The sequence below is a fragment of the Pongo abelii genome, chromosome 14, assembly GCF_028885655.2.
Source record: "Pongo abelii isolate AG06213 chromosome 14, NHGRI_mPonAbe1-v2.0_pri, whole genome shotgun sequence".
NCBI lineage: Eukaryota > Metazoa > Chordata > Mammalia > Primates > Hominidae > Pongo > Pongo abelii.
In genome coordinates, this window is record NC_071999.2 from 29463207 (window position 1) to 29485775 (window position 22569).

General features: G+C 41.9%; 1 protein-coding gene and 1 long non-coding RNA gene across 2 annotated transcripts in view; one reads left to right on the forward strand and one right to left on the reverse strand.

Annotated features, from left to right (window-relative positions):
* LOC129047184 (uncharacterized) overlaps nt 1–22569 on the reverse strand; it is a 608921-nt gene that overhangs the window by 279833 nt on the left and 306519 nt on the right. The gene's annotated exons all lie outside the window — the stretch shown is intronic.
* On the forward strand, nt 773–15653 carry LOC134759833 (uncharacterized). The gene is made up of 5 exons (XR_010136670.1): nt 773–829; nt 10483–10604; nt 14084–14180; nt 15096–15188; nt 15385–15653. It is a non-coding gene; the product is annotated as an uncharacterized LOC134759833 (long non-coding RNA).

Sequence of the window (22569 nt, forward strand, 5' to 3'; positions counted from 1 at the left end):
AGGGGATGGCTCTGTGGCCCTTGAGAAGTATTGGTTCTAGTCGGGGAAGTGGAGCATGCACACAGTAATTCAGGGAAGGTGCTAGGATAGAGATCCAAAGTACTGCAATACCTACTGGAAATGCCAGTGATGGCTTTAGAGACAAGCAGCATTCAAGGTGGGCTTTGATGTCAAAATCGGAGTTTGGCAGGAGTTCAACAAGCAGAACAGAAAAAGAAAAGGAACTCAGGCTGGAGGAGCAGGGTAAACAGAGACCTGGAAAGAAGCAGGGAACAGAATATTTGGGAAATTGGACAGAGCACATGGTGATGGAGAGATGAAGCTGGCAATGCAGGAAGAGTCTCGAATGCCAGAATGCCCTGTCAAAGAGTCCAGGCTCCAGAGGAAGGCATGGGACCCAGAGATAGACTATAAATGAGTGAAGCATGATTAGGCTCAGGATCTGGGAAAATAACTCTGAAGGTAGTGCATAGGCTGGGCTATGCAGATAAAATAAAGGCAGCCTTAGGAGTTACTGCAGCATCCCCCAGGAATGTCAGCAGAAATTTGGAAATATATGGTGGCTCCATCACTTCCTTTGTACTTTCCCATGCAATAAGAGACAGGCTATTAGAGCATCTGCTCTTAACAAACATAAAAACAACAACAACAAAAAAAGCAGCTCTGTACTGAAGGCTTTTTGAAAAATCATCATCAGATCATTTCAGACATGCAGCTTCATACGATGACAAAACAAAGAGAAACTGTTCCTTGGTGACAGCACATAAGCAAACACATGCAGCCAGCCCTTCAGATGGGAGGATGGGATTCATCCCAGCTCTTGCTATAGGTAGGCATGAGGAGTGATGGTTAATTTCATATGTCAACTTGACTGGGCCACAGGGAGCCCAAGATATGTGGTGAAGCATTATTCTGGGTGTGTCTGTGAGAGTGTTTCTGGATGAGATTAACATTTAAATCAGTAGACTGAGTAAAGCAGTTTCTTCCCCAAAGTAGGTGGGCCTCATTCAATTCATTGAAGGCCTGAATATAACAAAAGGCTGAGTAAGAAAGAATTCGCTCTCTATGCCTAATGGTCTTTGAGATAGGACATGGGTCTTCTGCTTTTGGCTGTAGACTCTAGCTCCAACTCAGACTCAGACAGTAGTTATTCATTGTCTCTCCCAGGTCTCCGGCATCTCTCTAGACAGAAAGACTGGATGGATGGATGGATAGATAGATAGACAGATAGGTAGATAGATAGACACAGATACCTAGATAGATTGACTGATTCTGTTGGTTCTGTTTCCCAGAAGAACTGTGACTAATAGCTGAAGGCACAGCCAAACATCTTTCCAGCTATTATATAACTGTGTCTGTATATTAATATTATGTCTCTTAATCAATACTTTTCTCTGAACTCTCTCCCACATTGCAGGAGGGATATTCAGTTCTATAATCCTATAAGCCTGCCTTCTAATGCTGTTCAAAAGCACTAGGGTTCTTGCACACCCTAAATTTTTAGAGAGAAATCCCCATGTCTTCTGTCTTCATTTATTACAGCTGAGTGATCCTGGTCTAAGCTAGTCTGGTCCTTTGAGGGAGACGATCCAGGCTTGAGCCCAGAGATCTTCTATCACAACAACCAAGAGCGCAGTATCTGGTCTCCCAGTCATCCACAAGTCACCTCACAGAAGTACCAAAGTGGGGAGTTGGACTCTTCCCCTCACAGGGCCCACAAAAATCAGTGGCTTGTAGAAAAATAGTGGCTATTTTCTCCCTAGCTGCGTCTAGCCTGAGTCAGAAACTTAAATACCTAAGATGCCCAGCAGGTGGTGCCAATGAGCAGCACCTGCCCACTGGACAACATGATTAAATGGCAACTGACTCTCAAGTCTGGGTCAGCAAGACAAGAGAGAGTGGTAAAGACTGTGGCTAACCAGAAATGCATGCTTTTTTTTTTTTTTTTTTTGAGTCTTGCTCTGTTGTCCAGGCTGAGTGCAGTGGCGCAATCTCAGCTCACTGCAACCTCTGCCTCCTGGGTTCAAGTGGTTCTCCTGCCTCAGCCTCCCAAGTAGCTGGGACTACAGGTGCACGCCACCATGCCCGGCTAATTTTTGTATTTTTAGTAGAGATGGGGTTTCACCATATTGGTCAGGCTGGTCTTGAACTCCTGACCTCGTGATCTGCCGGTCTCATCCTCCCAAAGTGTTGGAATTACAGGTGTGAGCCACCACGCCTGGCCAAATGCATGCTTTCTAAAGGGGACAACACCATTGTTGGCACTGCAATGTGGAACCAGTATTGACTAAGCATTCAATTTTCTGGTAAAACCCTGAAATCTGGGTTTATTTGTCGAATGTCTTCATTTTTAAATGTTAGCAACATTTAGACTTAAACTCTGTACTGACTAATACTGTTCAAGACCAAACCAGACACATCTCTTTTCTGCTTTCAGCCCTGGGCTGCTTGTGAGGCACCTCTAACATTCCCCTTTCAGAGAGCCTGGGCTTTCCAATACAAGAGTCTGCTTTATTTTGGCAACACAAAAGTTCCTGAGGCAAAGGAACTCAAAGAGTTGGCTATGTGTTCTTGAAAGAGGTTTTTGGATGCTCTGTGGTAAGATATAACTACAACATGAAGCACAAATTGAACTCTCAGTAAATAATCCCAACACAAGTGATTTCACAGAGCAGCCTTGGATCTAGTAGAATGTCTGTGGGTCGCCAAAATGTCTGAAGAATTCCTGGAGAAGGAGGATTATGAGCAGAGCTGACACTCAATTAAAACATACCAGTTTGGTGATGCCAGCTATTGAAATGTTGAATTACAGGATTCTTTCACTGTTCAGACTCTTGCTATACTGCACTCAAAAATAAAAAAGACAATTCTGTTCCCCCTCGTTACCTGAACCCACTATATAACTCACACTATTCACACTCAGGAACCAAGTCAAGACTTGCACTTCTGTTTTAGAAGATAAAATGCCCCTTCCCTGAGCACCCCAAGTAGACCTCCATCACCACAGCTGGCTTGACCTTTCCTTCAGGACCCCTCAGACCTTTCCATGCTCTAAGAAACAAAACAGTCACTCCTGGACCACCAGTAGTGTTGCAGGACTTTTCCTTAGTTCAGCTAAAGACAGGGTTCTTTGTCCCACAGCCGTGAAAATTCAGGCTCTCAGACAATTTGAATGGTGAGTAAGACAGGGTTTTACTAGGTGAAAAGGAAGAAACGGGGAAACAGGGACTCTCACTAGGCCAGAGACCCTTCTAGAGCACTTCCCACCAGCCTTTCAAATCCCAGGTTCCACACAGGAAGAGGAGGGGCTATGCTCCTTCCCACTGCAAACAGCATAAACTTCGTGAAGCTCCACCCCAGTGCTCAGGCTGGCTGGAGTTTCTCTGGGGACCCCCTCCCACCTGGCTGTCTCATTACCCACCCTAAAGAAGTACATCTAACTGCTGTTAGATTAAGGATAAGGATGAAGTCCAATCTTAACTGCTTCCTGCTGATAGAGGGCTCTGTTTTGGGGAAATGGCAGTCAGAGCTTCCCTAGAGGCCTATCTAAGGGTTCCCAGCAGAAGGGGCCATCATCAGAGGCTCCAGTTGCATGACTGTTCAGAGTTTGATGGCCTGAAGGCAAGGACAGACAAACCAGGTTATTAGAACACATGTATCAAAATGAAACAAGGAGCAGGGTAAAGACAGCTCAAAAATTCTGAGGCCTTTTACCAGTTTGCACAGGGAGAGGGCAGCCAAAAGCCTGACTGTCAAAAAAAACTTTACCCTTTTGCTGGAATGTTGGGCTTCCAGATTCCCTTCCTCTGAGCCAAATCCTAAGCCAATCAGTTTAAGGTTTGGAAAATTAACTCTTTCCAATTTGGAGGATGCATCTGAGGGGAGTGTCCCATAGTATAGAGACACAATTACCTATCTGTGAAGAGAGGACAGAGGAAGAGAGAGGGGAAAAAGGGTATTTTTTCAAAGGAGCCCCAGGGGTTCAGGATGCATTCTAAAGGGGTACAGACTGAAGATGAATGGCTACCTATCTAGAAAGAGGGGGGCAGGCGTCCCTGGTTTCCTTTTCTCCCTAGCAGATACTCCTAGCAGATACCCAGGGTACATGAGGGAGAGAGGAAAGAGCATCCTCTTTCACTCTCCCATCTTTGCATCCCTGAGTCCTGGTGACCTTGGCTGGTCCCGTCATGAGTGCTAAAGTGGCTTGCACTCATGAAGCAGGGAGGGCCTTGAGAATAGGAATTATTGGCTCTCACCTGTGCCTCTATCCCGCCTACTGTCAGTAGCCTTGGAGTTCCCTAGACCTCATTTATGCCATGGATATTAACATGGCCTTTAGCCATGAAGCAGGAAGCTTGGGCTTGGCTTAATCGGCAGCAATCAGCCACACTCACCTGCACTGTGCCTTTTAACCTCTGTTGTCATCTGCCTCTGGATCCCTTAGATCCAGTTATCCTTCCTAGGGTTTTGACCCGAAGCTTGGAATTAAGTTTGGGACAAAAATGTGCCTCTAAGGGGGTTGCGTGGACTCCTTGTCATAAGCCAAATGCGAAGGTGAAACTGTGGAAGTGAGTCCTCCTCCAACAAGGGAGAGGAAAGGATGCCTTGTGATATACCCAGATAATTGGTGGCTATAGTTATGCTTGCTAAGATTTGGGTGCATGGTGCTTGGCTTTGATTAGCTCCCTTGGTCTTACTTTCCGAAAAAGGAAACCTCCGAGTGATGGGTATCCTATTTATTCCCATCACCTGGCAGGATTTGCATGATAATTGCTCAGAACTAGAATATTGACCCAGATTTTTGCATTACCCATCCTTTTTGTTATTTTTGAGCTGCAGCCAGGGATTGCTGGTTGGTTCACAGGACAAGCAGGGTTAGGCTAAAATGTAGGTGAAAACTTACAAACAACTAATTAGTTTAGGATTTAATGACAAATGTGTGGTAAGTTTTGGAACATAATTTCTCTCTCTACAGTCCTCATGTTTGTTAAAAACACAAATCATCATAGAACTGAGTGGTTTGAAAAATAGACATTAGTCTTATACTTGGCCTGATTATTTGAATAAAGTGCAGCAAGAACAATTATTTCTACATAGGCCTTTTGGATTGGCTTTAATGGAAATTTGTTCCACAAGGAATCTCAGATAAGACCTTTTAAAGCTGAGCCCAACCATGGGTTTGCATCCTCAAACACCTATGAGTGGGTGTTTCTCTTCTCTTAAGGTCCCAAGATAAAATTGGAGCTCCTAGACCTGTTAGAAAGTGACATTCTTTACAGATCACAGGTCAGGAACCCTGTACAGGGACTCTGTAGGCAAGAGTATGAGGTCAATTTCCCCACAGGGCTTTTATCAGCTCTGAAAGTCAAGCTTGACTCCTTAAAGGGAAGCATACCCTTCCAGTAAAAGCCTTGGCAAAATAACCACTTTCTCCAACTGTGTTCTGTTGCAAAAGAAAAATGGATTCTTATTGCACTGAGGCAAACAACTACATTGCCATAAGAATACTCACAAATAGTTTCCAAATTCTAGAGAAACCAGGAAGAGAGAAAGAAAGATGCTCCAAATTTTAATTGCAGGAGTGTATATACATTACTTATTAAAGGCCATAAATAATTCAAAATAGGTTTCTTTGACTCTGAAAAACAAAACAAGGATCAGCAATATTCTAAGCAAAAGTCAAAAAGATTTGCTTCAGCTTCCTGAGTTCAGTCCATTTAGTTAAATCTTGTTTTGCTTGATATTTGTGAACATTTCAGCTCTTTATGAGGCCTGTACATTTTCCTTTATTCCAATGTTACAATCTCTAAAGTTATCAGAAGCCTGTACTTGACAGCACCTGTTAAAGTTCTATAGCTCATTATAAACCATCTTCAAAAAGGATTAAAACAAGACAACAATTGTATATGAATAGCAAAATGTCCAGGGTAGTTACAGTTAGAAACACAATTGACAAAGAAGTTTGGTTATCTCCATGGTTTACAATAACTTAACATAACAACCTTAATTATGATTGACAGCACATACTTTGGACATTAGAATTTTTTAAATCCCATAAAATTTTGGAACATATATTAGCCTTACTCACAAAAATACAGCCTAAAGAAGATTGAGCATCATTTTGGCAATCCCGTGTACCTAAACATGTCAAATAATCCTGTTTACCTCTTTTTTCTGAATGTTTCAGGGGCCCTCTGAAACATCCAAACAGCCAGGCATCAGGAAAGACAATTTTGAAACTGAAGTTTGATTTGGGGAAGCCTGTTAAATATCTTTGAAGTTTAAAACACTTGATATTATGAAATAGAATTACAGATTACCATAAGTTATTTATTTTGCCAAAATGATGACTCAGAAATTTTAAAGAAGAAAAAACCTTTTATAACCCTTTACAAATTTTGCCAAAGAGCAGGTTAGCACCTTAAGAAAACCTCATTATGCGTTTACTTTAATGTTCAATTAACAGAAAAACCATATAATAGCCCTTTTTGAATTTAGTCAATATCTTCACACAGAGAACCTCTTCCGTAAGATTAATTTCCACAATTCTTCCACTACTTCTTTGAACCTTCAGCTTTTTCCTAATTTAACTCAAAACAATCCTTTAACCCTAGGCAATAGTTTACATTTCCATGCCTTCTTATAACTGTTTACTAAAAAACACATTTTACTGCTCTTACACACCTTGCATGTAAATCTATTTCTAGTAGTTTTAATTAACTCCTAGCAATTTTTAACTTTAAGGTAAAACTTGGTAAGTTGCTTTAATTGTGTGCTAACTGCAGCCAAGGTTTGCCTTCTTAGTTAAGGGCATGGTTAATTCCATATGTCCCCAAGCCTTACCATCTGTGAAGTCCACAAGTCAAATAGTTCTCAAAACCCAAAAAGCAGTTTGTAACCTCAAAACCTTGCATCTGACCTGCGTTTTACCGATAGTCTTTAGTGCTGCTTTTATTTCTCAAAATTTAAAGTCACATGAACTGAAAGGTACCACATATTTTATATTCCCTTTAAAAAATATTAGATCCAAGCACTTGTTTTCCTTTAGGCCAAATTATTAAAGCTCTTTTCACAGACATCACACACAGTACATACACAGTCAGGCAGAAGAAAACCCAGTCACTGGGTGGGTTCCCTTAAGAGACAGAGCTAGGAAAACATGCAGCTATCGAACCAGAAAGAAACTTATTCCCTAAGGCAGAATTGCTAAACAAAGCCTTGCCACAGGAATTACAAGCCATGCCCTCAGGATGTAAAACAAGATGGAGGCTTGATTTCACAACCAAAACTTTGCAGAGACTACACACAGTGATAGTTGATGAGAGCTGGCCAGTAAAACATCTCCTAAAAAAAAATCTAAAAGTTAACTGCCGACAGGGTGGAAAAGAGGAAAGAAAAGAAACAGTTTAAAAATGCCTGGGGAAGAACCTCTTATACTTATGCAACAGGTTCCTCCACCAGGGAGAAAAGTTTAAGCTTAATTACTGTCTGATGGAGTAAAACCCGTTGACTGGGGAAGGGGTAGGCTCTGGCAGCTTGTGGCTGGGAACCAGCCAGCCAACTGTGTGGGACCCTTGGGCCATGTGTCCCTGCACTGGCAGGGAGTGGGAAGTGGCGGGGAGCTGCTGCTTGCTGGTTAGCTCCTGAAAAAGGAAGGAAAAGGCCATGAAAAGGCCCAGGAGTGACAGGGGGTGGGGGCATGGTTCCCTCACGTTCAGAAGTCTGAGGATGAAAAGGTTTAGAAGCAACAGTGAGAGGTTTTGAGTCCCCATTTCACTCACCGCTTCTCGAGTCCCACATTGGGTGCCAAAAATGTTGCAGGACTTTTCCTTAGTTCAGCTAAAAATAGGGTTCTTTGTCCCACAGCCATGAAAATTCAGGCTTGCAGACAATTTGAATGGTGAGTAAGACAGGGCTTTATTGAGTGAAAAGGAAGAAAGGGGGAAACAAGGACTCTCACTAGGCCAGAGTCCCTGCTAGAGCACTTCCTGTCAGCTGTTCTAATCCCAGGTTCCACACAGGAAGAGGAGCAGCCAGGCTCCTTCCTGCTGCAAGCTGCAAACTTCCTGAGGCTCCATCGCAGTGCACAAGCTGGCTGGAGTTTCTCTGGGGACCCCCTACCACCTGGCTGTCTCAGTAGCCTCTAGGACCTATGGCCAAAATCTGGAAAACTGAGCCTCCGTTTCCTCAATAGCAGAAAGGCTTCAAATTCTTCTACTATAGCAAAGAAAAGGATCAAGATGAAGCTGTTAATTTTCCATGGGAAAGTAATCTCAATCTTTATTTCTTGCTACAAGGAGGGTGTCATTCATTTGCCTCCTTGGTGTCAGATACATTCCTCTCTTTTGTCCTGAATATGACATTTTCCAGACTTCTTGCCAGCTGCCTTCTGGACTAGCCAATGAGAGGCAATATTGGGAGATTGGAGGACTAAGAGACAGCAGTCAGGGAATTTCTCCCCTTATTTCTGCTTTGATTGGCATCTCCTCCATGGTCCTATTTCACAGTAGGCAGTTTCTGTTGTCCATCCAGTTCCTCTTTGTTGTTCATCCAGTTCACTCTCTCACTATTCTTTATTGTGGAGTTCATTGTAGCCCAAGCACTATGGTAGGCAAGTGACCAAGGTCAGGCCAATCAGAGAGTAACAAGCTCAGGGTCATGGTGATTGGCTCAGGAATGGCCACATGACATAATTCAAGCCAATGGAGTCAAATAGAGCTGACCCTGGGACTTGTGCTTGGGCAACCAAGTAAGAATAATTTTGTTTTTCCCAGGGCTTGGCACTGTGAAGATATAATTCTGGAGCTCCTATGTGGAGGGAGACTTTCTCCAAGTGAAATCAGAGGGAGATGCACTTTAGAGAGATGGAGAGAGAGAATCCAAGTCCTGATGGTGTTATTTGCATCTCTACAGCTAGCTGGATTGAAAGCTTGTCTGATATTGAATCAAGTTGCTGTATACTTCTGTTTCTAAAAGGTTTTCTGGTTTCAGCAAGTTTGAGTTGGATTTCTGTCCCTTGCAACAAAAAGAGTTCTAATACACCTATAACAAGTAAGGCAAGATGTTAGTCACTCTGAAGAATCTCAAGATGTGTGAGCTCTCAGGTAGTATAGAGAGGGAAAAAAATGGATCCATTACTTGAAGCAGAGGGTGTAATAGGAACAGGAGATAGAGAGAAAACACAACTACTCTACTTCTTCAACTTCTATTTTGCCTTGACCCTTTCAGTGAAAATAACCTTCATACAAAGAGGGTAGAACAAATGTTTTTGCAGGGTTCAGAAATCTGAGATAAATAAGATAGAAGAAAGCTCATCACTGCTTTGAGTGAGTCCAAATCGCTTGACTGAGCCACATTGAAGTGAACTTAAAGGACTTAAGGATGAGAATGTCAAGCCACAGGGGGTACACTTTGAAGGATTATGGGTAATTGGAAATGCATCTGGATTTTTAAAAATAGGTTTTGTTATCTATAGTCCAAGGATATATATTTAATCATTGAAAAATTAAACTGTTGGTTGTTAAACACAATAGAAAAAGACAACAGCATGGATCCAAAAAGAAGTTAGGACAAACCACTCCAATCTGTTTTCTTTAATAAAATTATGAGATGGACATAAAAGGGAACGTGACAGATAGAATGTATTCAAATGGCAAAATGGTTGGCAGTCTTTTCTCCTAGTGTTGAAAATTCTCGTTTTCAAATGGAGAAACAAGTCACATGATAGTACTACTCAGATGATTAATTGATCAGAGCCAAAGAGTGTTTGATCAATGGAGTAATGAAACTTGGAGGGCAGTCTCCAGGGAAATGTTAGGAGGCTCTATCCTATTTTTAATTATATAGCAGTGATTATAATACTTACTGATTTTTAAATTACATAAATCTGGGAAAGCTTTGTTGATAAAATCAGAACTTAAAAGGTTATAACCGGCTGTAATAATTTACCTTAAAAGCAACAATATAATTTTTAACAAAAAAAAAGGTAAAGTCATACATTTAGGTTAATTTTTAAAACTACACAAGTACAGAATGAAGACAATCTGGATTAACTGCATTTCAACCAAAAAAGATGTAAGTGTTTCACTTGACCGCAAAATATGATATAATGCCGCCACTACAGAGGACAATGTAGATTTACTCATGTGAGGAAAATGCCCATACTATTTTGTTAAGTGGATAACAACCAGGGCACAGAATACACACACTTATGCACAGATATTAATAGGAAAAAAGGCCAGAGAGGTAGCAGTGGTTAATTCTCAGTGGTGAGAATACAGATGATCTTATTTTTCTTTGTGTTGTTTCATATTTTACATGTTTGCTGCAATTACTTTTTATAATTAAAATGTCATTTTAGCTTGATATGGATCAAAACTATAACATAGCTAATAAAAACAAAAGAAATGCAAACTTAGGCTGCATACATAGAATTATATTTTCCAGAAAAGAGATGTTGATCAGTTCATTCCTCTGTACTAGAACAACTACATCAGGGATAATGAATCAAGACCTGAAAACCATGTTTTACATGGGACTTTGACAATTTGGAACGCATATGGGAGTTGGCAAGGATGTGAAGGATCTGAAGGTTAAAGGAACTGGTGAGTATGGCCTGTAAAGAAAAAATATAATGGTCTACATTTGCTTTCTTCATATGCATTAAAGGCTCTCGTATAAAAGGAGCAATAGGTTTGTGACAGATTGACGATGGCCACAAATTCTTTGACACTCATTCCCTTAAAAGGTGAGAATATATATCCCCTCCCTTTGAATGTGAATGGTCTCTGATCAACAGACTGTGACACAAGTGACCTTATGCCAGTTTCCAGGCCCAGGCCTTAAGAGACTGGCAGCTTCCATATTCCATATTCCATATTCACTGGCAACACCAATTCTGATGCAGCCAGTGGCCATATTAGAAGCCTGCCTACACTATGACCACCATGCTATGAGGATGCCTATGCTAGCCACATAGAGGTGCTGCATAAAGTAACTGATGTCTGACCAGCCCCAGATGATCCAGCCATCCTAGTCCAGGCACCAGACGTGTGAGTGAAGAAGCTTTCAGATGACAACTTCTGGGTGGACCCATATAAAGGATTACAAACAAGAACAACCCAGCTGAGCCCATCAATTCCAGAATCATGAGATATAATAATAAATCATTATTTTAAGTTACTGAGTTTTAGGATAGTTTGTTACAGAGCAGTAGAAAATTGAAACTCTTGTTATATCTAGCTTGATCTTAGTATAACAAGTTATAGGAGACCCTTGATGGGGTTTTATGTAAGAGAATAACCATTGCTCTTGTGTGATAAGCACTCTGACAATACAACATGGGATTTATGAGGGGTTTGTGGCACCTGAGTCAGTTCAGGGATGACACCTCAAAGTTTTGTAAGAAGCTGCTAGAAACTACCACCTGCAAAATAAGACCAAACCACAAAGATAATAGAAGTGAGCTCCATCCTTAGGGATTCCCTCATGGAAAGAGAATCATGAGCAGAAACAGGAAACGTAGGGAAATTGTGGGTGAGTCTTCACTAGTGAATTGAGACTAGTCACTGAGCTAGTGTACCTGCTGAGGAAAGTGATGGAGCACTTCTTCCTACTTTGTCAGGAGCATGCTATCCTACTTTTCTACATCTATGGATATTTCTTCTCCTGGATATTGAGTCTAAGAGGCATCAGATCGCAAGTTTAGGGGACTTATCTACCCAATGCATGAAAATGAGTTTCACTGTAAGAATTCGGAGTTAGCGTCTAGGAGAAGGGAGAAGAACTCCATGCTTCCACAGCATCCTGGCCATAGCAATCCAAAAAAGAGTACCAGAATGTTTTTTAGCATTTTCCCAGGAACGTATTCTGTACACATATTAACTGTATACATATCACATATCTTCAAGACAAATTCTCTCAGAAAATTCACTACAAGAGTACGGTATATTTTACTGCTATATCTACTAGCATATTGTTGAAGAAGCAGCACCTGCTTCAACTGTGGGTTGGCCAAACACGTGGGCGTTATGTCTGACCTTTTTTTTCATCCACAACACTAAGTTTTGGAGTTGAGTCATCATGGAGCATTCTCTAAGTTTTTCCTCCATAATTTTCTTTTGCAATACCCCTGCTTTTTTCATTCTAAGCATTTATTGCAATGTATAAAATGTATATGTCTTTTCTTGTTCTTTCATTGGCTTTTGCCCCACTAGCATGTAAGTTTGTGAGGACAAAGACTATGTCCTTGTTCACTGCTATACTCTCAGCACATTGGGCTATACCTAAGACAGTTAAGACATTCAGTAACTATTTGTTAAATTAATAACCAGACTTTTTTTCTTGCTCTGCCTGTTTTTGAGTCCAAGATTCATTTACTGGACACGTATTTGAGAAACTTTCCACACACATCAAACTCATAGAGAAGGGAGAAATAATGAAACTGCAAGAAACCAATCATCAAATTTTCAAAGTTTGGGCTTGATACGTATTCACAAATAACCAAGGGACAGCCACAGAATGGTAGATTAATAATAAATCACTTTCACTGTGATTAATGTTGCTATTTTACCAAACGTTGTCATTTAGTCTCTTTTGCCGGGACATCACCAAATAGAGGAGAACAATATGACCACTGTGTAGCTGGACAAACTGTAACAAGGTTACAATCTTTTGAGTGCTGGATATTTCTGTTCTAGGAATTCATATTTAAATCAGATTTTGAACAGATGAAAGGAATGTACAATTAAAGTTAGCTTGAAGAGAGAGACAGGCAATTTTGCCCCCATGGAAAACAACTGGGCCTTTGGCAGATGCCAGTATTTTGGGAAAGAGGGGCTAAAATTGGGAGGGAAGAGCTGTCAGTCTTTGTACCACTTTCAGATCATCAGTAAGTGCGATTCTGTGGGCTTATTACAGCCCAGAGGAGCCATGTAGCTCAAGATGAAGATTTCCATATGGTGATGCAAATTAAAACCCTTCTGCAGAGGTGTCTGAAAAGAGCCAATCACTTGGAGAAGTGCTCGGAAACTGTTTGAAGAAAGGAAAGTTCGGTGAGAGGAAGGAGGTAAAATGTCTTTGGCTAAAATGAAGTTGCTACTGTTGTTGCTGAAGACATTTTAACAGCATTGGGTTCTGAGCCGTGGTCACAGAGAACAAAGTGCTGGGTCTGTTGCTTTTATCACTTAGCACATTTAGCACTAAAAGATAAATGTTCCCTTCTTCCACTCTGTCTGTTTTTAAGATCCCACCTGATTTTCCTTTGCATCTCTACTGTTTTATCTCCTCACTGCAAGGGTGTGGGTCTGTCTTCTGCACCTCAAATGCAAGGTGAGGTTCTTCCAGTTTCCCCTCTAGTTCTTGAATCTAATTTACAAACGACAGCTTGTATGGTGCTTTATAGTTTGCTAAACATACCCACATACCTTGTCTCACTGAGCCTTCATGATAATCTTTTAGGAAACTCAATGAGGAAAGAGAAAAAACACGAATAACTCCTAAGGGTACAGTCATTGGACCTAGAAAGAGCTGAGTTTGATTCCCTGCTCCCTTGCTTCTTAGCTGTGTGACTTCAGCAAGTTACTTAACCTTTCTGTGTCTCAATCTCCCTATCCCAGGCTTTAAGTCTAGAAAGAGATACGGAATTTGGCTAAAAAGAATTAGACTCTAGCACGTGACTTCTTGGGCAGAATCTCTACCATTGGCCAGACATTGATCTTGGGCAAGTTATTAATAGTCAACATTTCTGTGCCACAGTATCCATATCTGAAAACTGGAGATAATGATAGTATCTTTTAACCAGAATCTGGTTGTTAGGATTAAAGAAGTTAATATGTAGGAAGAATTTTTTTAAAAAATCTGGCATGCAATAATCACTGTGTAAGTTTTACTGTGATAGTCATTATTTCTAAAAATATATTTTTTGATCTGCTAATAAAATTAACACATCAGCATTGTAGAAATCCTGGGAAATCTCTATCTTTCCCTTTCTAGTTAATTGTTTTTTTAATGAGTTATAGTGAACACAGCTCTAAAATATTCAACCAATGCCTCCTCTCAATAGTACCATGCTCCCTCTCACCAGGCTGTCATAAAGTTGTACAAGTTAGAACACAGGGACAGATACACACTTCTCCATCAACAACAACACACAACCAACGGAGAACAGAATTGAAATTAAGGTGAGAGTTTTTTCTGTGGCACTGGTTGGTTGCTTGTTTTCTGGGGCGGGGGTGGTTGTTGTTGTTTTAATTTGGCCTCTCTGTGCTGCTCTCTCTCAGTAAATAGCCACTCACTTTCAGAGTCTTCAAAGATGACAAAGTTTCTATAAAGTGTGATGACCTGGAAAAAGACAGAAAGAAATAAACACCTATAACTTTTCCAGGAGAAGGAAGGAGAGTTTTCTCCCTGGCCTTCCCTGTGTGACACCCCCTGACAACACCAGAGAGGCCCCCTTGCCTTCTCAATCCACAAGGTGCCAGGCACCCTTCCCAAATGCGAGACGTAGCCAAATGGCACTTGCAGCCACATTCCTTTGAGCTAGAGGGGAGTGTTTGTCTTAAGGAAATCAAGTATCAGGAACCATATAATTTAACATCTAGCCCAGGACAGTTTTCAGGGGAAAGGGGGGCACAGTTAAGAATATTGCCAGATGGCATTCAAAGACTGGGATGGGTGGCTACCCCAGAGGTGATTGTGGCCACTTGTCCATCAGCTGCAGTCCCAGGTCCTGGGTATGCAAATGCTTTGTTGCTGGGGCTTCTTCATGAGTGTGGTGACTCCTACAGCCAAATCCCTGTAGGGGATTCCCCACCCCTTACCCTCCTCCAGATTTTTGTACAATATTACAATGCTTTTGATTATGATAGAGGAAGTAAATGTTCCTCCCAAACAGAAAAGATGTGAACATTTCCTCATTAAAGAAGGAAGAAATTTTATTCCGGTACCAAGCCTACACTCAGCACAGGCTTCAGAAATATTTGATGAATGAATAGTGTTCTCAAGATCATAAAACAGATAACGTCGATGAAGTGCTTTCTCTGTGATGGATACCATGCTAAGTGCTTTGCACATATTGTCTCATTTGATCCTCACAGTAACCCCAGGAAGTAAGAGACATCCTCAAATAACAGATGAGGAAATAGAGGCTTTGAAAAGTTGAGAGACTGTCCAAGGTGACAAAGTTAGTGGTAAGTGGCAACGCCAAGACTCAAACCAAAGTCTACACTTTTAACCACTAAGAACAATAATAAGTAAATGGTAATGACAATAATAACAACAACAACAAACACTGTGCACCAGGCACAGTTCCAAGCATTTTATATATATTCTATAGACCTATATTGTCCCTGGGGCATTAGTGTTACCATTCTATCCCCTTTACAGGTGAAGAGACCACAGCTCAGAGAGGCTAATTGACATGTCCAAGGTCACACAACTCTTAAATACCTGAGTGAGATACCAACCCAAGCAGTTGGGTTTGGAGACTCATCCTATGCCACCCTTCTGCTGTCTCTCAACCTTGCTGCTCTGTTACTTATGATGAACCAAGACAACATTGTTTGGCTGGGAATTCTCTGGCAGGACTCTGATCAAATTAACATTCAAGCAGACACTGTCTTTCATTCAATGTAATAAACTCTTATTTTACTATTACTTATTTGGTCCATGGCTTCGTAGGAATTGTCAGGGACATAGCAGGAGACAGGTACCTTAGCCTTTTAGAACCTTAAAGTCCATTCAGGGCTGAGATTCTGTAAGTGCTACATGTCTACTGAATACCAGCTAGACCCTAGTAACTATGCAGGGTCCTTCCACATTCCCTGCTTCCTTTGATCTGCACATTTATCCTGAGATTTAGTATTATTTTCCCCTATATTCAAATAAAGAAACAGTGACTTTCAGCAGAGAAAGAGATCCCTCAGCCATTGGCCCTAGTTCTACCTGACCAGGAATTCTCTCCAGGCCACATATATGGGTTAACCAGCTTCACACATCACAGAAGCACTCACCTTTAATTTTTTTCTTAATATTCTGTATGCGCATACATGCGCGTGAGCGCGCACACACACACACGGCCTAGCTATTAAGAACTAAATATAGAACTGATTACTGGGTTCAGTGTTTATTCTAATTCGTGCAGGTTCATAAAGTCCACTTTAGACAAAAATAAGGCTGACTCACATATGTAAAAGAAAATCAGTTCATATTTACAAGCTCCATAAAGCCTGCTGGAAATACTTAGGCAAAAAGATACAGCAAATGCATTTACAACTTTACCCAAATGTCTCACTAGCAGTGATCTGAAGGAGGTTCAGAGAGGGCTAAAAACCAGGAGTTCAAATAATCTATGAGGATAATATATTCTAACTACCAAATGAACAGGGCAATCTGAGAATATTGGATTCAAATGGATTTTTCTGTGTTTGCAAAACTGCTGCAGAACACACCATAAATGGGGCTTATGACATATTTAAAGGACCAGCCTTTCTGCTTCCAATATTCTGGCAATTCTTGAAATTTCTGGGGGCAGACACTCTCCTTGCACCCAGCGCAGTGCTACTCAGGCACATTATTCATTAAATCAACAAATACTATGCCTCCAGCATTACTTGTGTGTTCAGGGGAAGATAAGAACAGAAATGTGGTTCCACTCTCAAAAAACTTACCATGTGACCCCAATGGATTTAAAACAGAAGTTAGTTGGAGCCTATTTATTGACAGGCACCAAGGCCCACCCCAATTGATTCAAGGAGAAAGAAGATTTGTTGTCAGGAAGGGAAGAATCTTAAGGAACTTAGGTGCAGGGAGCACAGCCAGGCTTTTATCCACTTTTCCCTCTCTCTGGGAGCACCCTCATCTCCATTCTCAAGGCTTCTCTCACCACTTCTTTCTCCCTCCACCTGCCCCCTCTGCATCAATACAACCAATTGGGCATAAAGGGAGCAGGTGCTCTTGATCTGACAACAAAACCTTCTGCAAAGGAATCAAGAGACTGCCCAAATGCTAAGAAACACTGAAAGTCACTCAAAATTATGGCTTCCCTGGGAAGGAAGGAGATGCAGCCCTGGGGGCTCTTGCCCCATTGACTGTGCCCACAGGGATGGAGCAGACTGGCTCATTTTGCATGGGCTTTGAAGTTGGTTCCCTGAATCTTATTCCCTCTTGGGAGAAGGGCCTTCTGCAAAGAGGCTACTTTCCAAAGAGGGATCATCATTTATAGAAATGTCAGGCCAGGCGCGATGGCTCATGCCTGTAATCCCAGTGCTTTGGGAGGCTGAGGCAGGAGAGTCACAAGATCAGGAATTTGAGACCAGCCTGGCCAACATGGAGAACCCTGTCTCTACTAAAAATACACAAATTAGCCGGGTGTGCTGGCGTGCGCCCGTAATCCTAGCTACTCAGGAGGCTGAGGCAGGAGAATCACTTGAACCTGGGAGGCGGAGGTTGCAGTGAGCAGAGATCATGCCACTGCACTCCAGCCTGAGTGACAAAGTGAGACTCCGTCTCAAAAAAAAAAAAGTCCACCTGTATGGAGGTCAGAGCTGCAGTCACTATGCCTCCCAGGACACAGAAGAAAAAAGGCCCCGAGGACCTGTAACCTTGAGCCTGCAAGAGAGTACATGGCCATTACACACCTGCCTCAGACCAGAACTTAATGACTTACAATATTATCTACTTTACAAGCACTAATGGAGAGCCTGCAGCAAGCCTATGCCTGGCACAGGGGGATCCCGAATTAGGAAACATAGTCACCAACCTAAGGATTCTGGATCCTACTGAAGAGCACAAACATGCCTGGAACCAACCACAATGTAAGGCAGAAGGTGGAGCATGCCTCTAAACAAAGACAGGAAACTAGCATTTGTTAAAAGACAGCTCTATGCAGGCATTTAAGACTCCCACTCTCCCTGAAAGACACGTTAGCGCAAAGAGTTAACTCAGGCTCAGAGAGGCAAAGGACTTTGTCCACAGCCACACTGTTAGTAACAGGATTTGGGCCCTGCTCTTTGCAAAACAGTAGGTGGCTTCCTCCTAGAACAATGCATTGTCCACAAGGGATACAGAAGGTCCAGAGAATGCGGAAGAGAAAGTGGCTCCTCAGGGGGAGCGGGCAAGACTGCATTGGCAAGATTTCTAGCAAGTTGGAAGAAGTGTTACATAAAATTAAATTACTAATGTACTTTCAACAGTGTGTGGGGAAGCAGATGTTGGAAGATTTGTTTGAAGCAGGCACAGTAGGTGATTGACGATGATAAAGACAGCCTAGGAAGTACCAAGAGCAGACCCCAAAATAGCACTAAATGAGGCCACTTAGTGTAGAAGCAAATAGATCTATATCCTCACCCAGCCCCATATTACAGTGTTATATGGTTAGTGTTTCTAATGATACTTCTGGATTATCAAGAAATTGATGAATTGCACTGACATGTTGTCTAAGGTAACTAGAATGTACTGTCAGGACTCTCTTTCTTGGTTCTGAATGGATCTTGGGCTAGCTGTGTGGTCTTGCACAAGTCAGTTAATTCCTCTGGACTTCAATCACCTCACTGAAAAAATAAGAGCTGTGACAAGTCTAAAAGTCTTTCATTGGAAACAGAGTGATCCTGGAGGGAGAAATCATTCCTGCCCATCCCACCACAGCAGTGCCGACAGCCCTTGTGGAAGGTTGCCACATTCTTCCTTCTGGACCACCCAATCCATATATGGTTGTAGGCTCTAAAGACAATATCTTACTGCTTCCTCTTTCTGCTCCATTTCCCTAAAGGCCCTTCTTCTTTGCAATAGCTCTCTTTTGCCCAGGTTGTCACTCTTGATATCATGACCATACATGTTTCAAAATCAGGGGTACTTTGCCACTTACTAAAAAGGAAAAATATATATTACTATGAGAATTATTATTTTTTTTTTTAGATAGAGTTTCCCTCTTGTTGCCCAGGCTGGAGTGCAATGGCGCAACCTCGGCTCACTGCAACCTCCACCTCCCAGGTTCAAGCAACTCCCCTGCCTCAGCCTCCCAAGTAGCTGGGATCACAGGCATGCACCACCACACTTGGCTAATTTTTTTGTATTTTAAATAGAGACGGGGTTTCGCCATGGTTGGCCAGGCTGGTCTCAAACTCCTGACTTCAGGTGATCCACCCACCTCGGCCTCCCAAAATGCTGGGATTACAGGAGTGAGCCACAGCACCTGGCTGGCAAATTATTTTTACTTAATATTTTTAAGGGCACAAGTCATGCTGTTTTTATACTAAGCTAGTTTTGCCATCTATAGGCAACGTGATTTCTACAAAAATGAAAACATGTAGCAGAGAAACCATTGACGCCCCTGGCTTCTACACTGCAGAATGTCAAGACTGAATGCAGGCCTGAACAAGCCATCCCTGTTGTGCTAGAAGCCTTGGCAATGCGGGGAGGGTCTTAGGGTTCATTTTAGTGCCTATCCCCATTGATTGCCCTATCTCATGTTCAAAGGTCAGGGCCAATCCAGATCACGAACTGTGATTTGGCCTCAGCCCCCAGTTCTGTCCAAGGAGGGTACTTGAAGTTACAGCAGTAGAAGTCCAGTTCCTGGAGCCCTGGAGGTTCTTTAACCTTCAGAGCACACTGTTTATAACCAAATATCCCTAAGGGAGATAAGACCTTAATCCAGGGGTGATAAATAGGTTTCATCTAAACTACCAACTTTGATCAATTCAGTAATGTCTGCCTGGAGCCTTGTACTGAGAAAGATTCTTAAACTGTTCCCCAGAGTGATATTCAAAACGGTTAACAATCCACCAATCAGCACAAATGGCCAGCTGCAGTGCTGGCCAACCCTGCCCTGCCCAACCCTCACCCTCACCCCAACTCTTCTGGGATCTTCCAGGTGCCCTGATGGTTTGGGTGTTAACTCTTTAGTTGCTGGGTCAGCGTAGGGAGGTCCAAAAGGAGCCCACCAGGCCACAGCTGTTTACCAACTGATGCAGAAATGGTTCGATGTCTGAACCATCTGATTCTAAGCTCAATATCAGCTACAGCTGTCTCCCAATCCATGGGAAGTGCCAGCAGTGAATTAGTACTGTCAGCCTTTGAGGGGGGAGGGGAAGAGAGTGCAGCATCATGTTGAATATGTATTTTACCTTTTAAAGAATCCGTGTTTTTCTCAGTGGATCATGGGACTAGAAACTATTGTGTTGTTGGCATTGCAAATTTTGACTGGACACAGAGAGTTGAGAGGGTGAACCTCAAACATATTCATTATCATTATCAGTAAAACTTACTAAAGAATCATATGTCTGAAAAAATTTAAATTTGCAAAATCAAGCCTAAGGAAATTGAACTTAAAAACGTCATTATGGAAAAAAAAATACCTTGAGTGATGACTGAATTCTACCAAAAATTTGAAGAACTAATCCTTCTCAAACTCTTCCAAAAAAAACTGGTTATATGGAATAGAATTTCTCATAATGAAAATGGAAATGAAAACCAAAATGATTGAATTTTTTTTAAGAGACAGGGTCTTGTTCTGTCACCCAAGCTGGAGTGCAGTGGCACAATCATAGCTCACTGTAGCCTCCAACTTCTGGACTCAAGCAATCCTCCTACCTCAGCCTTCTGAGTAGCTGGGACTACAGGCTCATGCCACTGTACCCAGCTAATTTTTAAAATTTTTGCAGTCATGGGGTCTCACTATGTTGCCCAGGCTAGTCTCAAACTCCTGGCCTCAAGAGATTCTCCCACCTCAGCCTCCCAAAGTGCTGAGATTGCAGGCATGAGCCACCAGGTCCAGTTTTGGCTGGAAATTTTTAGGTGCATCAGATAAAAAATGATCAAAGAATTAAATTTACTTATTAGAATTTGCTCTATAAAATCATCTTAACAAAAAAAAATGTTTTTATTATTCTAATACAAATAATTTTATTTACAAACCTGAAATCAAAATGTACTTGGGGTCAAAATAGCAAGGAACAAGCTTTCAATAAGTCAAAGTGGGCTGGGATTTGTCAATGTTTCCTATCATTTCGAGCAGCTACCCTGGGTCCTCTCTCAAAATTAGGATTTGTGTCATAGTCATGACATAAACCTTGTGGCAATTGCTGGGGTGCATGCGTAGGGCATGCCCCCCACATTCCTCCAGCAACAATATGCTGTCACACCTTCCAGGAGAACCCCCATTGAGAATCACCATTGAATTGATACACTGTTCTTGCTAGTGCATGATTTTCCCACTAGAGCAGGAAAAAATGTTTAAGAAACTCTGCTTTAAATATTGAGCCCTTCCCTTATCTCCTTGTGTGCCTCTCCCCCACCCTCTCTACCCTGAGTGATTAAACACCTGTGCCTGTTCCCTACCTGCTCCCTCACTAGTCTGCTCCATCACTGTCTCTCATTGGACCATTCTGCAATAACATCCTCCAGGCCTCCTATTTCCACTCACCCTCTTTACAATCATTCTTCATTCTGTAGATGGAGCGATCCTCAAAAACCTAAGTCAAATCATGTTGTTCCTCTTCTTAAAGCCATTCAATGGTTCCCTATTGCACATAGAATTAAGCATAAAATATAAAATCCTTATTCTGGTTTATGAAGCGTTTTACAATCTTACCCCTGCCTACTGTACCAGATATATCTTGTACCCTCTCCTGCCTTTCTCCCTTCTTCTCCTGCGTTCCTTTCATTCCTGTAAATTCCCACCGTAGATACTCAGCACTGGCAGTTTCCTCTACCTGAAGCATTCTTTCCCTGATCGTGCCCTGTTTGGCTTCTTCTTGACTTTCAGGTCACAGCTTCTCAGTCTTCTGAGAGATCTTTTCTGACCATCACCCCCAAACCGAAGAAACCACAGTTCCTATTTCATCCTGCTTTAATTCTCTTCATAGCATTACATCACTTTGTTTAATCTGTTTAATATTTGTCATATCCTTCATTACAATGTTAAGCTCTCTAAGAGTAGGGACTAATTTGATCTTGTTCACCATATGTAAGCACCCAATATATGTTCATGGATAGATAATGAATGAATGAATGAATGAGCAAATGAACATAGGTAGTACCTTAAAGACTGCTGAAATTGTAGGAGCCAGTGCTGGGACTATCAAAGAGAAAAGATGATAAGCTGACTCTTCCTTCTCTCAACCTAAGACGCTGCTCAAATTTGCCCTTTCCCTCAGGAAGCTTATGCTATCCACAGAGGCTTCACTTCACTGCTTCTATAGCAGTAATACACATTTGCAGTTAACTGTTTTCTCCACGGTGATATCACTGATGCCACCGTACTGTATTATCTTCCACGTTGTATTGCTCTGCCTCTTCATCTGGTTTGAATCTTCCCAACAAGAGTAATCTCCTTGCAGGCTTGAACTATATCTTTTGTGACCTTCAGTTCCTAGTAGGCACCCAGTAAGTGTTTTATAAACCATACAAATTCAGGCTTGGGGGTAATCTTAGAGATCACTTTCTCACAATTCCTATTGTGGCGATAAAAGAGAGCAGAGACCTAGAGACTGAAGTGACTTTCCCAAGATTATGTGGCCAGCTAGAAACAGGACTGGTCCTCAAACTTGGGTTTCCTGTTCCCAGGCCGGTGTT